General features: G+C 44.4%; 1 protein-coding gene across 44 annotated transcripts in view; it reads right to left on the bottom strand.

The window, feature by feature from the left end:
- LOC142929607 (uncharacterized) overlaps positions 1-20,907 on the bottom strand; it is a 391,053-nt gene that overhangs the window by 58,540 nt on the left and 311,606 nt on the right. The window lies entirely within an intron of this gene.

The following is a 20,907-nucleotide window of genomic DNA, read 5'->3' as shown; positions in this document are numbered from 1 at the left end:
TGACATCACTGCGAGACTATGACAGCACTGCTAGACAATGTCATCACTGCTAGACTATGACATCACTGCGAGACTTACGACATCACTGCTAGACTATGACATCACTGCTAGACTATGACAGCGCTGCTAGACTATGACAGCGCTGCTAGACTATGACAGCGCTGCTAGACTACAACATCACTGCTAGACTATGACATCATTGCTAGACTATGACAGCACTAATAGACTATGACAGCGCTGCTAGACTACAACATCACTGCTAGACTATGACATCACTGCTAGACTATGACATCACGGCTAGACTATGACAGCACTGCTAGACTATGACATCACTCCTAGACTATGACATCACTGCTAGACTATGACATAACTGCTAGACTACGACATCACTGCTAGACGACTACATCACTGCTAGACTATGACAGTACTGCTAGAATACGACAGCACTGCTAGACTATGACATCACTGCTAGACAATGACAGCACTGCGAGACTTACGACATCACTGCTAGACTATGACATCACTGCTAGAATATGCTAGCGCTCCTAGACTATGACAGCGCTGCTAGACTATGACAGCACTGCTAGACTATGACATCACTCCTTAACTATGACATCACTGCTAGACTATGACATAACTGCTAGACTACGACATCACTGCTAGACTACGACATCAATGCTAGAATATGACAGCACTGCTAGAATACGACATCACTGCTAGACTATGACATCACTGCTAGACTATGACATCACTGCCAGACTATGACATCACTGCTAGACTATGACAGCGCTGCTAGACTATGACATCACTGCTAGACTACGACATCGCTGCTAGACTATGACATCACTGCTAGACTACGACATTACGGCTAGACTATGACAGCACTCCTAGACTATGACATCACTGCTAGACTATGACATCACTGCTAGACTATGACATCACTGCTAGAATACGACATCACTGCTAGACTATGACATCACTGCTAGACTATGACATCACTGCTAGACTATGACAGCGCTGCTAGACTATGACATCACTGCTAGACTATGACATCGCTGCTAGACTATGACATCACTGCCAGACTACGACATTATGGCTAGACTATGACAGCACTCCTAGACTATGACATCACTGCTAGACTATGACATCACTGCTAGACTATGACAGCACTCCTAGACTATGACATCACTGCTAGACTATGACATAACTGCTAGACTACGACATCACTGCTAGAATACGGCATCACTGCTAGACTATGACATCACAGCTAGACTATGACATCACTGCTAGACTATGACAGCACTGCTAGAATATGACATCACTGCTAGACTACGACATCACTGCTAGACTATGACATCACTGCGAGACTATGACAGGACTGCTAGACAATGACATCACTGCTAGACTATGACATCACTGCGAGACTTACAACATCACTGCTAGACTATGACATCACTGCTAGACTATTACAGTGCTGCTAGACTATGACAGCGCTGTTAGACTATGACATCACTGCTAGACTACGACATCACAGCTAGACTACAACATCACTGCTAGACTACGACATCACAGCTAGACTACAACATCACTGCTAGACTACGACATCACTGCTACGACATCACTGCTAGACTATGACATAACTGCTAGACTACGACATCACTGCTAGACCACTACATCACTGCTAGACTATGACAGTACTGCTAGAATACGACAGCACTGCGGGACTTACGACATCACTGCTAGACTATGACATCACTGCGAGACTTACGACATCACTACTAGACTATGACATCACTGCTAGAATATGCTAGCGCTGCTAGACTATGACAGCGCTGCTAGACTATGACAGCACTGCTAAACTATGACATCACTCCGTAACTATGACATCACTGCTAGACTATGACATAACTGCTAGACTACGACATCACTGCTAGACTACGACATCACTGCTAGAATATGACAGCACTGCTAGAATACGACATCACTGCTAGACTATGACATCACTGCTAGATTATGACATCACTGCTAGACTATGACATCACTGCTAGATTATGACAGCGCTGCTAGACTATGACATCACTGCTAGACTACGACATCGCTGCAAGACTATGACATCACTGCTAGACTACGACATTATGGCTAGACTATGACAGCACTCCTAGACTATGACATCAATGCTAGACTATGACATCACTGCTAGACTATGACATCACTGCTAGAATACGACATCACTGCTAGACTATGACATCACTGCTAGACTATGACATCACTGCGAGACTATGACATCACTGCTAGACTATGACAGCGCTGCTAGACTATGACATCACTGCTAGACTATGACATCGCTGCTAGACTATGACATCACTGCCAGACTACGACATTATGGCTAGACTATGACAGCACTCCTAGACTCTGACATCACTGCTAGACTATGACATCACTGCTAGACTATGACAGCACTCCTAGACTATGTCATCACTGCTAGACTATGACATAACTGCTAGACTACGACATCACTGCTAGAATGCGACATCACTGCTAGACTATGACATCACTGCTAGACTATGACATCACTGCTAGACTATGACATCACTGCTAAACTATGACAGCGCTGCTAGACTATGACATCACTGCTAGACTACGACATCACTGCTATACTATGACATCACTGATAGACTACGACATCACTGCTAGACTATTACAGCGCTGCTAGACTATGACAGCCCTGTTAGACTACGACATCACTGCTAGACTACGACATCACAGCTAGACTACAACATCACTGCTAGACTACGACATCACTGCTAGACTATGACAGCGCTGCTAGACTACAACATCACTGCTAGACTACGACATCACAGCTAGACTACAACATCACTGCTAGACTACGACATCAATGCTAGACTATGACAGCGCTGCTAGACTACAACATCACTGCTAGACTATGACATCACTGCTAGACTATGACATCACGGCTAGACTATGACAGCACTGCTAGACTATGACATCACTCCTAGACTATGACATCACTGCTAGACTATGACATAACTGCTAGACTACGACAACACTGCTAGACGACTACATCACTGCTAGACTATGACAGTACTGCTAGAATACGACAGCACTGCTAGACTATGACATCACTGCTAGACTATGACAGCACTGCGAGACTTACGACATCACTGCTAGACTATGACATCACTGCTAGAATATGCTAGCGCTGCTAGACTATGACAGCGCTGCTAGACTATGACAGCACTGCTAGACTATGACATCACTCCTTAACTATGACATAACTGCTAGACTATGACATCACTGCTAGACTATGACATCACTGCTAGACTATGACATCACTGCTAGACTATGACAGCGCTGCTAGAATACGAAAGGACTGCTAGACTATGACATCACTGCTAAACTATGACATCAGTGCTAGAATACGACAGGACTGCTAGACGACATTACTACTAGACTACGACATCACTGCTACGACATCACTGCTAGATTATGACATCACTGCTAGACTATAACATCACTGCTAGACTACGACATCACTGATAGACTACGACATCACTGCTACGACATCACTGCTAGACTACGATATCACTGCTAGACTATGACATCACTGCTAGAATACGACATCACTGGTAGACTACGACAGCGCTGCTAGACTATGACAGCACTGCTAGACTATGACATCACTGCTAGACTATGACAGCACTGCTAGACTATGACAGCGCTGCTAGAATACGAAAGGACTGCTAGACTATGACATCACTGCTAAACTATGACATCAGTGCTAGAATACGACAGGACTGCTAGACGACATTACTACTAGACTACGACATCACTGCTACGACATCACTGCTAGATTATGACATCACTGCTAGACTATAACATCACTGCTAGACTACGACATCACTGATAGACTACGACATCACTGCTACGACATCACTGCTAGACTACGATATCACTGCTAGACTATGACATCACTGCTAGAATACGACATCACTGGTAGACTACGACAGCGCTGCTAGACTATGACAGCACTGCTAGACTATGACATCACTGCTAGACTATGACAGCACTGCTAGACTATGACAGCGCTGCTAGACTACAACATCACTGCTAGACTATGCCATCACTGCTAGACTATGACATCACGGCTAGACTATGACAGCACTGCTAGACTATGACATCACTCCTAGACTATGACATCACTGCTAGACTATGACATAACTGCTAGACTACGACATCACTGCTAGACGACTACATTACTGCTAGACTATGACAGTACTGCTAGAATACGACAGCACTGCTAGACTATGACATCACTGCTAGACTATGACAGCACTGTGAGACTTACGACATCACTGCTAGACTATGACATCACTGCTAGAATATGCTAGAGCTGCTAGACTATGACAGCGCTGCTAGACTATGACAGCACTGCTAGACTATGACATCACTCCTTAACTATGACATCACTGCTAGACTATAACATAACTGCTAGACTACGACATCACTGCTAGACTACGACATCGCTGCTAGAATATGACAGCACTGCTAGAATACGACATCACTGCTAGACTATGACATCACTGCTAGACTATGACATCACTGCTAGACTATGACATCACTGCTAGATTATGACAGCGCTGCTAGACTATGACATCACTGCTAGACTATGACAGCACTGCTAGACTATGACATCACTCCTTAACTATGACATAACTGCTAGACTATGACATAACTGCTAGACTACGACATCACTGCTAGACTACGACATCCTGCTAGAATATGATAGCACTGCTAGAATACGACATCACTGCTAGACTATGACATCACTGCTAGACTATGACATCACTGCTAGACTATGACATCACTGCTAGACTATGACAGCGCTGCTAGAATACGAAAGGACTGCTAGACTATGACATCACTGCTAAACTATGACATCAGTGCTAGAATACGACAGGACTGCTAGACGACATTACTACTAGACTACGACATCACTGCTACGACATCACTGCTAGACTATGACATCACTGCTAGACTATAACATCACTGCTAGACTACGACATCACTGCTAGACTACGACATCACTGCTACGACATCACTGCTAGACTACGATATCACTGCTAGACTATGACATCACTGCTAGAATACGACATCACTGGTAGACTACGACAGCGCTGCTAAACTATGACAGCACTGCTAGACTATGACAGCCCTGTTAGACTACGACATCACTGCTAGACTACGACATCACAGCTAGACTACAACATCACTGCTAGACTACGACATCACTGCTAGACTATGACAGCGCTGCTAGACTAAAACATCACTGCTAGACTATGACATCACTGCTAGACTATGACATCACGGCTAGACTATGACAGCACTGCTAGACTATGACATCACTTCTAGACTATGACATCACTGCTAGACTATGACATAACTGCTAGACTACGACAACACTGCTAGACGACTACATCACTGCTAGACTATGACAGTACTGCTAGAATACGACAGCACTGCTAGACTATGACATCACTGCTAGACTATGACAGCACTGCAAAACTTACGACATCACTGCTAGACTATGACATCACTGCTAGAATATGCTAGCGCTGCTAGACTATGACAGCGCTGCTAGACTATGACAGCACTGCTAAACTATGACATCACTCCTTAACTATGACATAACGGCTAGACTATGACATAACTGCTAGACTACGACATCACTGCTAGACTACGACATCACTGCTAGAATATGACAGCACTGCTAGAATACGACATCACTGCTAGACTATGACATCACTGCTAGACTATGACATCACTGCTAGACTATGACATCACTGCTAGACTATGACAGCGCTGCTAGAATACGAAAGGACTGCTAGACTATGACATCACTGCTAAACTATGACATCAGTGCTAGAATACGACAGGACTGCTAGACGACATTACTACTAGACTACAACATCACTGCTACGACATCACTGCTAGACTATGACATCACTGCTAGACTATAACATCACTGCTAGACTACGACATCACTGATAGACTACGACATCACTGCTACGACATCACTGCTAGACTACGATATCACTGCTAGACTATGACATCACTGCTAGAATACGACATCACTGGTAGACTACGACAGCGCTGCTAGACTATGACAGCACTGCTAGACTATGACATCACTGCTAGACTATGACAGCACTGCTAGACTATGACAGCGCTGCTAGACTACAACATCACTGCTAGACTATGACATCACTGCTAGACTATGACATCACGGCTAGACTATGACAGCACTGCTAGACTATGACATCACTCCTAGACTATGACATCACTGCTAGACTATGACATAACTGCTAGACTACGACATCACTGCTAGACGACTACATTACTGCTAGACTATGACAGTACTGCTAGAATACGACAGCACTGCTAGACTATGACATCACTGCTAGACTATGACAGCACTGTGAGACTTACGACATCACTGCTAGACTATGACATCACTGCTAGAATATGCTAGAGCTGCTAGACTATGACAGCGCTGCTAGACTATGACAGCACTGCTAGACTATGACATCACTCCTTAACTATGACATCACTGCTAGACTATGACATAACTGCTAGACTACGACATCACTGCTAGACTACGACATCGCTGCTAGAATATGACAGCACTGCTAGAATACGACATCACTGCTAGACTATGACATCACTGCTAGACTATGACATCACTGCTAGACTATGACATCACTGCTAGATTATGACAGCGCTGCTAGACTATGACATCACTGCTAGACTATGACAGCACTGCTAGACTATGACATCACTCCTTAACTATGACATAACTGCTAGACTATGACATAACTGCTAGACTACGACATCACTGCTAGACTACGACATCCTGCTAGAATATGACAGCACTGCTAGAATACGACATCACTGCTAGACTATGACATCACTGCTAGACTATGACATCACTGCTAGACTATGACATCACTGCTAGACTATGACAGCGCTGCTAGAATACGAAAGGACTGCTAGACTATGACATCACTGCTAAACTATGACATCAGTGCTAGAATACGACAGGACTGCTAGACGACATTACTACTAGACTACGACATCACTGCTACGACATCACTGCTAGACTATGACATCACTGCTAGACTATAACATCACTGCTAGACTATGACATCACTGCTAGACTATGACATCACTGCTACGACATCACTGGTAGACTACGATATCACTGCTAGACTATGACATCACTGCTAGAATACGACATCACTGGTAGACTACGACAGCGCTGCTAGACTATGACAGCACTGCTAGACTATGACATCACTGCTAGACTATGACAGCACTGCTAGACTATGACAGCGCTGCTAGACTACAACATCACTGCTAGACTATGCCATCACTGCTAGACTATGACATCACGGCTAGACTATGACAGCACTGCTAGACTATGACATCACTCCTAGACTATGACATCACTGCTAGACTATGACATAACTGCTAGACTACGACATCACTGCTAGACGACTACATCACTGCTAGACTATGACAGTACTGCTAGAATACGACAGCACTGCTAGACTATGACATCACTGCTAGACTATGACAGCACTGTGAGACTTACGACATCACTGCTAGACTATGACATCACTGCTAGAATATGCTAGCGCTGCTAGACTATGACAGCGCTGCTAGACTATGACAGCACTGCTAGACTATGACATCTCTCCTTAACTATGACATCACTGCTAGACTATGACATAACTGTTAGACTACGACATCACTGCTAGACTACGACATCACTGCTAGAATATGACAGCACTGCTAGAATACGACATCACCGCTAGACTATGACATCACTGCTAGACTATGACATCACTGCTAGACTATGACATCCTGCTAGACTATGACAGCGCTGCTAGACTATGACATCACTGCTAGACTACGACATTGCTGCTAGACTATGACATCACTGCTAGACTACGACATTACGGCTAGACTATGACAGCACTCCTAGACTATGACATCACTGCTAGACTATGACATCACTGCTAGACTATGATATCACTGCTAGAATACGACATCACTGCTAGACTATGACAGCGCTGCTAGACTATGACATCACTGCTAGACTACGACATCGCTGCTAGACTATGACATTACTGCTAGACTACGACATTACGGCTAGACTATGACAGCATTCCTAGACTATGACATCACTGCTAGACTATGACATCACTGCTAGACTATGACATCACTGCTAGAATACGACATCACTGCTAGACTATGAAATCACTGCTAGACTATGACATCACTGCTAGACTATGACAGCGCTGCTAGACTATGACATCACTGCTAGACTATGACATCGCTGCTAGACTATGACATCACTACCAGACTACGACATTACGGCTAGACTATGACAGCACTCCTAGACTATGACATCACTGCTAGACTATGACATCACTGCTAGTCTATGACAGCACTCCTAGACTATGACATCACTACTAGACTATGACGTAACTGCTAGACTACGACATCACTGCTAGAATACGACATCACTGCTAGACTATGACATCACTGCTAGACTATGACATCACTGCTAGACTATGACATCACTGCAAAACTATGACAGCGCTGCTAGACTATGACATCACTGCTAGACTACGACTTCGCTGCTAGACTATGACATCACTGCTAGACTACGACATTACGGCTAGACTATGACAGCACTCCTAGACTATGACATCACTGCTATACTATGACATCACTGCTAGACTACGACATCACTGCTAGACTATTACAGCGCTGCTAGACTAGGACAGCGCTGTTAGACTACGACATCACTGCTAGACTACGACATCACAGCTAGACTACTACATCACTGCTAGACTACGACATCACTGCTAGACTATGACAGAGCTGCTAGACTACAACATCACTGCTAGACTATGACATCACTGCTAGACTATGACATCACGGCTAGACTATGACAGCACTGCTAGACTATGACATCACTCCTAGACTATGACATCACTGCTAGACTATGACATCACTGCTAGACGACTACATCACTGCTAGACTATGAGAGTACTGCTAGAATACGACAGCACTGCTAGACTATGACATGACTGCTAGACTATGACAGCACTGTGAGACTTACAACATCACTGCTAGACTATGACATCACTGCTAGAATATGCTAGCGCTGCTAGACTATGACAGCGCTGCTAGACTATGATTGCACTGCTAGACTATGACATCACTCCTTAACTATGACATCACTGCTAGACTATGACATAACTGTTAGACTACGACATCACTGCTAGACTACGACATCACTGCTAGAATATGACAGCTCTGCTAGAATACGACATCACCGCTAGACTATGACATCACTGCTAGACTATGACATCACTGCTAGACTATGACATCACTGCTAGACTATGACAGCGCTGCTAGACTATGACATCACTGCAAGACTACGACATCGCTGCTAGACTATGACATCACTGCTAGACTACGACATTACGGCTAGACTATGACAGCACTCCTAGACTATGACATCACTGCTAGACTATGACATCACTGCTAGACTATGATATCACTGCTAGAATACGACATCACTGCAAGACTATGACATCACTGCTAGACTATGACATCACTGCTAGACTATGACAGCGCTGCTAGACTATGACATCACTGCTAGACTACGACATCGCTGCTAGACTATGACATTACTGCTAGACTACGACATTAGGGCTAGACTATGACAGCATTCCTAGACTATGACATCACTGCTTGACTATGACATCACTGCTAGACTATGACATCACTGCTAGAATACGACATCACTGCTAGACTATGACATCACTGCTAGACTATGACATCACTGCTAGACTATGACATCACTGCTAGACTATGAAAGCGCTGCTAGACTATGACATCACTGCTAGACTATGACATCGCTGCTAGACTATGACATCACTATCAGACTACGACATTACGGCTAGACTATGACAGCACTCCTAGACTATGACATCACTGCTAGACTATGACATCACTGCTAGTCTATGACAGCACTCCTAGACTATGACATCACTACTAGACTATGACATAACTGCTAGACTACGACATCACTGCTAGAATACGACATCACTGCTAGACTATGACATCACTGCAAGACTATGACATCACTGCTAGACTATGACATCACTGCAAAACTATGACAGCGCTGCTAGACTATGACATCACTGCTAGACTACGACTTCGCTGCTAGACTATGACATCACTGCTAGACTACGACATTACGGCTAGACTATGACAGCACTCCTAGACTATGACATCACTGCTATACTATGACATCACTGCTAGACTACGACATCACTGCTAGACTATTACAGCGCTGCTAGACTAGGACAGCGCTGTTAGACTACGACATCACTGCTAGACTACGACATCACAGCTAGACTACTACATCACTGCTAGACTACGACATCACTGCTAGACTATGACAGAGCTGCTAGACTACAACATCACTGCTAGACTATGACATCACTGCTAGACTATGACATCACGGCTAGACTATGACAGCACTGCTAGACTATGACATCACTCCTAGACTATGACATCACTGCTAGACTATGACATCACTGCTAGACGACTACATCACTGCTAGACTATGAGAGTACTGCTAGAATACGACAGCACTGCTAGACTATGACATCACTGCTAGACTATGACAGCACTGTGAGACTTACGACATCACTGCTAGACTATGACATCACTGCTAGAATATGCTAGCGCTGCTAGACTATGACAGCGCTGCTAGACTATGATAGCACTGCTAGACTATGACATCACTCCTTAACTATGACATCACTGCTGGACTATGACATAACTGCTAGACTACGACATCACTGCTAGACTACGACATCACTGCTAGAATATGACAGCACTGCTAGAATACGACATCACTGCTAGACTATGACATCACTGCTAGACTATGACATCACTGCTAGACTATGACAGCGCTGCTAGACTATGACATCACTGCTAGACTATGACAGCACTGCTAGACTATGACATCACTCCTTAACTATGACATAACTGCTAGACTATGACATAACTGCTAGACTACGACATCACTGCTAGACTACGACATCACTGCTAGACGACTACATCACTGCTAGACTATGAGAGTACTGCTAGAATACGACAGCACTGCTAGACTATGACATCACTGCTAGACTATGACAGCACTGTGAGACTTACGACATCACTGCTAGACTATGACATCACTGCTAGAATATGCTAGCGCTGCTAGACTATGACAGCGCTGCTAGACTATGATAGCACTGCTAGACTATGACATCACTCCTTAACTATGACATCACTGCTAGACTATGACATAACTGTTAGACTACGACATCACTGCTAGACTACGACATCACTGCTAGAATATGACAGCACTGCTAGAATACGACATCACCGCTAGACTATGACATCACTGCTAGACTATGACATCACTGCTAGACTATGACATCACTGCTAGACTATGACAGCGCTGCTAGACTATGACATCACTGCTAGACTACGACATCGCTGCTAGACTATGACATCACTGCTAGACTACGACATTAAGGCTAGACTATGACAGCACTCCTAGACTATGACATCACTGCTAGACTATGACATCACTGCTAGACTATGATATCACTGCTAGAATACGACATCACTGCTAGACTATGACATCACTGCTAGACTATGACATCACTGCTAGACTATGACAGCGCTGCTAGACTATGACATCACTGCTAGACTACGACATCGCTGCTAGACTATGACATTACTGCTAGACTACGACATTACGGCTAGACTATGACAGCATTCCTAGACTATGACATCACTGCTAGACTATGACATCACTGCTAGACTATGACATCACTGCTAGAATACGACATCACTGCTAGACTATGACATCACTGCTAGACTATGACATCACTGCTAGACTATGACATCACTGCTAGACTATGACAGCGCTGCTAGACTATGACATCACTGCTAGACTATGACATCGCTGCTAGACTATGACATCACTACCAGACTACGACATTACGGCTAGACTATGACAGCACTCCTAGACTATGACATCACTGCTAGACTATGACATCACTGCTAGTCTATGACAGCACTCCTAGACTATGACATCACTACTAGACTATGACATAACTGCTAGACTACGACATCCCTGCTAGAATACGACATCACTGCTAGACTATGACAGCACTGCTAGAATACGACAGCACTGCTAGACTATGACATCACTGCTAGACTATGACATCACTGCTAGAATCCGACAGCACTGCTAGACTATGACATCACTGCTAGACTATGACATCACTGCGAGACTATGACAGCACTGCTAGACAATGACATCACTGCTAGACTATGACATCACTGCGAGACTTACATCACTGCTAGACTATGACATCACTGCTAGACTATGACAGCGCTGCTAGACTATGACAGCGCTGCTAGACTACGACATTACGGCTAGACTATGACAGCACTCCTAGACTATGACATCACTGCTATACTATGACATCACTGCTAGACTACGACATCACTGCTAGACTATTACAGCGCTGCTAGACTAGGACAGCGCTGTTAGACTACGACATCACTGCTAGACTACGACATCACAGCTAGACTACTACATCACTGCTAGACTACGACATCACTGCTAGACTATGACAGAGCTGCTAGACTACAACATCACTGCTAGACTATGACATCACTGCTAGACTATGACATCACGGCTAGACTATGACAGCACTGCTAGACTATGACATCACTCCTAGACTATGACATCACTGCTAGACTATGACATCACTGCTAGACGACTACATCACTGCTAGACTATGAGAGTACTGCTAGAATACGACAGCACTGCTAGACTATGACAGCACTGTGAGACTTACGACATCACTGCTAGACTATGACATCACTGCTAGAATATGCTAGCGCTGCTAGACTATGACAGCGCTGCTAGACTATGATAGCACTGCTAGACTAGGACATCACTCCTTAACTATGACATCACTGCTGGACTATGACATTACTGCTAGACTACGACATCACTGCTAGACTACGACATCACTGCTAGAATATGACAGCACTGCTAGAATACGACATCACTGCTAGACTATGACATCACTGCTAGACTATGACATCACTGCTAGACTATGACAGCGCTGCTAGACTATGACAGCACTGCTAGACTATGACAGCACTGCTAGACTATGACATCACTCCTTAACTATGACATAACTGCTAGACTATGACATAACTGCTAGACTACGACATCATTGCTAGACTACGACATCACTGCTAGAACATGACAGCACTGCTAGAATACGACATCACTGCTAGACTATGACATCACTGCTAGACTATGACATCACTGCTAGACTATGACATCACTGCTAGACTATGACAGCGCTGCTAGAATACGAAAGGACTGCTAGACTATGACATCACTGCTAAACTATGACATCAGTGCTAGAATACGACAGGACTGCTAGACGACATTACTACTAGACTACGACATCACTGCTACGACATCACTGCTAGACTATGACATCACTGCTAGACTATAACATCACTGCTAGACTACGACATCACTGCTAGACTACGACATCACTGCTACGACATCACTGCTAGACTACGATATCACTGCTAGACTATGACATCACTGCTAGAATACGACATCACTGGTAGACTACGACAGCGCTGCTAGACTATGACAGCACTGCTAGACTATGACATCACTGCTAGACTATGACAGCACTGCTAGACTATGACAGCGCTGCTAGACTACAACATCACTGCTAGACTATGACATCACTGCTAGACTATGACATCACGGCTAGACTATGACAGCACTGCTAGACTATGACATCACTCCTTGACTATGACATCACTGCTAGACTATGATATAACTGCTAGACTACGACATCACTGCTAGACGACTACATCACTGCTAGACTATGACAGTACTGCTAGAATACGACAGCACTGCTAGACTATGACATCACTGCTAGACTATGACAGCACTGTGAGACTTACGACATCACTGCTAGACTATGACATCACTGCTAGAATATGCTAGCGCTGCTAGACTATGACAGCGCCGCTAGACTATGACAGCACTGCTAGACTATGACATCACTCCTTAACTATGACATCACTGCTAGACTATGACATAACTGCTAGACTACGAAATCACTGCTAGACTACGACATCACTGCTAGAATATGACAGCACTGCTAGAATACGACATCAGCGCTAGACTATGACATCACTGCTAGACTATGACATCACTGCTAGACTATGACATCACTGCTAGACTATGACAGCGCTGCTAGACTATGACAGCACTGCTAGAATACGACATCAGCGCTAGACTATGACATCACTGCTAGACTATGACATCACTGCTAGACTATGACATCACTGCTAGACTACGACATCGCTGCTAGACTATGACATCACTGCTAGACTACGACATTACGGCTAGACTATGACAGCACTCCTAGACTATGACCTCACTGCTAGACTATGACATCACTGCTAGACTATGATATCAGTGCTAGAATACGACATCACTGCTAGACTATGACATCACTGCTAGACTATGACATCACTGCTAGACTATGACAGCGCTGCTAGACTATGACATCACTGCTAGACTACGACATCGCTGCTAGACTATGACATTACTGCTAGACTACGACATTACGGCTAGACTATGACAGCATTCCTAGACTATGACATCACTGCTAGACTATGACATCACTGTTAGACTATGACATCACTGCTAGAATACGACATCACTGCTAGACTATGACATCACTGCTAGACTATGACATCACTGCTAGACTATGACATCACTGCTAGACTATGACAGCGCTGCTAGACTATGACATCACTGCTAGACTATGACATCGCTGCTAGACTATGACATCACTACCAGACTACGACATTACGGCTAGACTATGACAGCACTCCTAGACTATGACATCACTGCTAGACTATGACATCACTGCTAGTCTATGACAGCACTCCTAGACTATGACATCACTACTAGACTATGACATATCTGCTAGACTACGACATCACTGCTAGAATACGACATCACTGCTAGACTATGACATCACTGCTAGACTATGACATCACTGCTAAACTATGACAGCGCTGCTAGACTATGACATCACTGCTAGACTACGACTTCGCTGCTAGACTATGACATCACTGCTAGACTACGACATTACGGCTAGACTATGACAGCACTCCTAGACTATGACATCACTGCTATACTATGACATCACTGCTAGACTACGACATCACTGCTAGACTATTACAGCGCTGCTAGACTAGGACAGCGCTGTTAGACTACGACATCACTGCTAGACTACGACATCACAGCTAGACTACTACATCACTGCTAGACTACGACATCTCTGCTAGACTATGACAGAGAGCTGCGAGACTACAACATCACTGCTAGACTATGACATCACTGCTAGACTATGACATCACGGCTAGACTATGACAGCACTGCTAGACTATGACATCACTCCTAGACTATGACATCACTGCTAGACTATGACATAACTGCTAGACTACGACATCACTGCTAGACGATTACATCACTGCTAGACTATGACAGTACTGCTAGAATACGACAGCACTGCTAGACTATGACATCACTGCTAGACTATGACAGCACTGTGAGACTTACGACATCACTGCTAGACTATGACATCACTGCTAGAATATGCTAGCGCTGCTAGACTATGACAGCGCTGCTAGACTATGACAGCACTGCTAGACTATGACATCACTCCGTAACTATGACATCACTGCTAGACTATGACATAACTGCTAGACTACGACATCACTGCTAGACTACGACATCACTGCTAGAATATGACAGCACTGCTAGAATACGACATCACTGCTAGACTATGACATCACTGCTAGACTATGACATAACTGCTAGACTACGACATCACTGCTAGACGATTACATCACTGCTAGACTATGACAGTACTGCTAGAATACGACAGCACTGCTAGACTATGACATCACTGCTAGACTATGACATCACTGCTAGACTATGACAGCGCTGCTAGACTATGACATCACTGCTAGACTACGACATCGCTGCTAGACTATGACATCACTGCTAGACTACGACATTACGGCTAGACTATGACAGCACTCCTAGACTATGACATCACTGCTAGACTATGACATCACTGCTAGACTATGACATCACTGCTAGACTACGACATTACGGCTAGACTATGACAGCACTCCTAGACTATGACATCACTGCTAGACTATGACAGCGATGGTAGAATACGAAAGGACTGCTAGACTATGACATCACTGCTAAACTATGACATCAGTGCTAGAATACGACAGGACTGCTAGACGACATTACTACTAGACTACGACATCACTGCTACATCACTGCTAGACTATGACATCACTGCTAGACTACAACATCACTGCTAGACTACGACATCACTGCTAGACTACGACAGCGCTGCTAGACTATGACAGCACTGCTAGACTATGACATCACTGCTAGACTATGACAGCACTGCTAGACTATGACAGCGCTGCTAGACTACAACATCACTGCTAGACTATGACATCACTGCTAGACTATGACATCACGGCTAGACTATGACAGCACTGCTAGACTATGACATCACTCCTAGACTATGACATCACTGCTGGACTATGACATAACTGCTAGACTACGACATCACTGCTAGACGACTACATCATTGCTAGACTATGACAGTACTGCTAGAATACGACAGCACTGCTAGACTATGACATCACTGCTAGACTATGACAGCACTGCGAGACTTACGACATCACTGCTAGACTATGACATCACTGCTAGAATATGCTAGCGCTGCTAGACTATGACAGCGCTGCTAGACTATGACAGCACTGCTAGGCTATGACATCACTCCTTAACTATGACATCACTGCTAGACTATGACATAACTGCTAGACTACGACATCACTGCTAGACTACAACATCACTGCTAGAATATGACAGCACTGCTAGAATACGACATCACTGCTAGACTATGACATCACTGCTAGACTATGACATCACTGCTAGACTATGACATCACTGCTAGACTATGACATCACTACCAGACTACGACATTACGGCTAGACTATGACAGCACTCCTAGACTATGACATCACTGCTAGACTATGACATCACTGCTAGTCTATGACAGCACTCCTAGACTATGACATCACTACTAGACTATGACATAACTGCTAGACTACGACATCACTGCTAGAATACGACATCACTGCTAGACTATGACATCACTGCTAGTCTATGACAGCACTCCTAGACTATGACATCACTACTAGACTATGACATAACTGCTAGACTACGACATCACTGCTAGAATACGACATCACTGCTAGACTATGACATCACTGCTAGACTATGACATCACTGCTAGACTATGACATCACTGCTAAACTATGACAGCGCTGCTAGACTATGACATCACTGCTAGACTACGACTTCGCTGCTAGACTATGACATCACTGCTAGACTACAACATTACGGCTAGACTATGACAGCACTCCTAGACTATGACATCACTGCTATACTATGACATCACTGCTAGACTACGACATCACTGCTAGACTATTACAGCGCTGCTAGACTAGGACAGCGCTGTTAGACTACGACATCACTGCTAGACTACGACATCACAGCTAGGCTACTACATCACTGCTAGACTACGACATCACTGCTAGACTATGACAGAGCTGCTAGACTACAACAACACTGCTAGACTATGACATCACTGCTAGACTATGACATCACGGCTAGACTATGACAGCACTGCTAGACTATGACATCACTCCTAGACTATGACATCACTGCTAGACTACGACATCGCTGCTAGACTATGACATCACTGCTAGACTACGACATTACGGCTAGACTATGACAGCACTCCTAGACTATGACATCACTGCTAGACTATGACATCACTGCTAGACTATGACATCACTGCTAGAATACGACATCACTGCTAGACTATGACATCAATGCTAGACTATGACATCACTGCTAGACTATGACATCACTGCTAGACTATGACAGCGCTGCTAGACTATGACATCACTGCTAGACTACGACATCGCTGCTAGACTATGACATCACTGCCAGACTACGACATTATGGCTAGACTATGACAGCACTCCTAGACTATGACATCACTGCTAGACTATGACATCACTGCTAGACTATGACAGTACTCCTAGACTATGACATCACTGCTAGACTATGACATAACTGCTGGACTAAGACAACACTGATAGAATACGACATCACTGCTAGACTATGACATCACTGCAAGACTATGACATTACTGCTAGACTATGACAACGCTGCTAGACTATGACATCACTGCTAGACTACGACATCGCTGCTAGACTATGACATCACTGCTAGACTACGACATTACGGCTAGACTATGACAGCACTCCTAGACTATGACATCACTGCTATACTATGACATCACTGCTAGACTATGACATCACTGCAAGACTATGCCAGCGCTGCTAGACTACAACATCGCGGCTAGACAACGATATCACTGCTAGACTACGACATCACTGCTCGACTATGACAGCACTGCTAGACGACGACATCACTGCTAGACTACGACATCACTGCTAGACTATGACATCACTGCTAGACTATGACAGCACTGCTAGAATATGACATCACTGCTAGACTACGACATCACTGCTAGACTATGACATCACTGCGAGACTATGACCGGACTGCTAGACAATGACATCACTGCTAGACTATGACATCACTGCGAGACTTACGACATCACTGCTAGACTATGACATGACTGCTAGACTATGACAGCGCTGCTAGAATATGACAGCGCTGTTAGACTACGACATCACTGCTAGACTACGACATCACAGCTAGACTACAACATCACTGCTAGACTACGACATCACTGCTAGACTACGACATCACTGCTAGAACACGACATCACCGCTAGACTACGACAGCGCTGCTAGACTATGACAGCACTGCAAGACTATGACATAACTGCTAGACTACGACATCACTGCTAGACGACTACATCACTGCTAGACTATGACAGTACTGCTACAAATACGACAGCACTGCTAGACTATGACATCACTGCTAGACTATGACAGCACTGCAAGACTTACGACATCACTGCTAGACTTTGACAGCGCTGCTAGACTATGACAGCGCTGCTAGACTACAACATCACTGATAGACTATGACAGCACTGCTAGACTATGACATCACTCCTAGACTATGACATCACTGCTAGACGACTACATCACTGCTAGACTATGACAGTACTGCTAGAATACGACAGCACTGCTAGACTATGACATCACTGCTAGACTATGACAGCACTGCGAGACTTACGACATCAGTGCTAGACTATGACATCAAGACTATGACAGCCCTCTAGACTATGACAGCACTGCTAGACTATGACATCACTCCTTAACTATGACATCAATGCTAGAATACGACAGCACTGCTAGACTACGACATCACTGCTAGACTACGACATCACTGCTAGAATACGACATCACCGCTAGACTACGACAGCGCTGCTAGACTATGACAGCACTGCAAGACTATGACATAACTGCTAGACTACGACATCACTGCTAGACGACTACATCACTGCTAGACTATGACAGTACTGCTACAAATACGACAGCACTGCTAGACTATGACATCACTGCTAGACTATGACAGCACTGCAAGACTTACGACATCACTGCTAGACTTTGACAGCGCTGCTAGACTATGACAGCGCTGCTAGACTACAACATCACTGATAGACTATGACAGCACTGCTAGACTATGACATCACTCCTAGACTATGACATCACTGCTAGACGACTACATCACTGCTAGACTATGACATCACTGCTAGACGACTACATCACTGCTAGACTATGACAGTACTGCTAGAATACGACAGCACTGCTAGACTATGACATCACTGCTAGACTATGACAGCACTGCGAGACTTACGACATCAGTGCTAGACTATGACATCACTGCTAGACTATGCTAGCGCTGCTAGACTATGACAGCCCTCTAGACTATGACAGCACTGCTAGACTATGACATCACTCCTTAACTATGACATCAATGCTAGACTATGACATAACTGCTAGACTACGACATCACTGCGAGACTACGACATCACTGCTAGAATATAACAGTACTGCTAGAATATGAAAGGACTGCTAGACTATGACATCACTGCTAACCTATGACATCAGTGCTAGAATACGACAGGACTGCTAGACTATGACATCACTGCTAGACTATGACAGCGCTGCTAGACTACGACATCACTGCCAGACTACGACGTCACTTCTAGACTATGACATCACTGCCAGACGACGACATCACTGCTAGACTATGACATCACAGCTAGACTATGACACCACTGCTAGATTATGACATCACTGCTAGACTACGACATCACTGCTAGACTACGACATCACTGCTAGGCTATGACATTACTTCTAGACTATGACAGCACTGCTAGACTATGACAGCACTGCTAGACTATGACATCACTGCTAGACTATGACATCACTGCTAGAATACGACAAAACTGCTAGACTATGACATCAGTGCTAGACTATGACATCACTGCTAGACTATGACAGCACTGTGAGACTTAAGACATGACT

This window comes from Petromyzon marinus, chromosome 32, assembly GCF_048934315.1.
Source record: "Petromyzon marinus isolate PM22_M1 ecotype Great Lakes invasive population chromosome 32, UKy_Petmar_22M1.pri1.0, whole genome shotgun sequence".
NCBI lineage: Eukaryota > Metazoa > Chordata > Hyperoartia > Petromyzontiformes > Petromyzontidae > Petromyzon > Petromyzon marinus.
The sequence above is the reverse complement of the archived record's forward strand: the minus strand, read 5'-3'. Positions and strand labels throughout refer to the sequence as shown.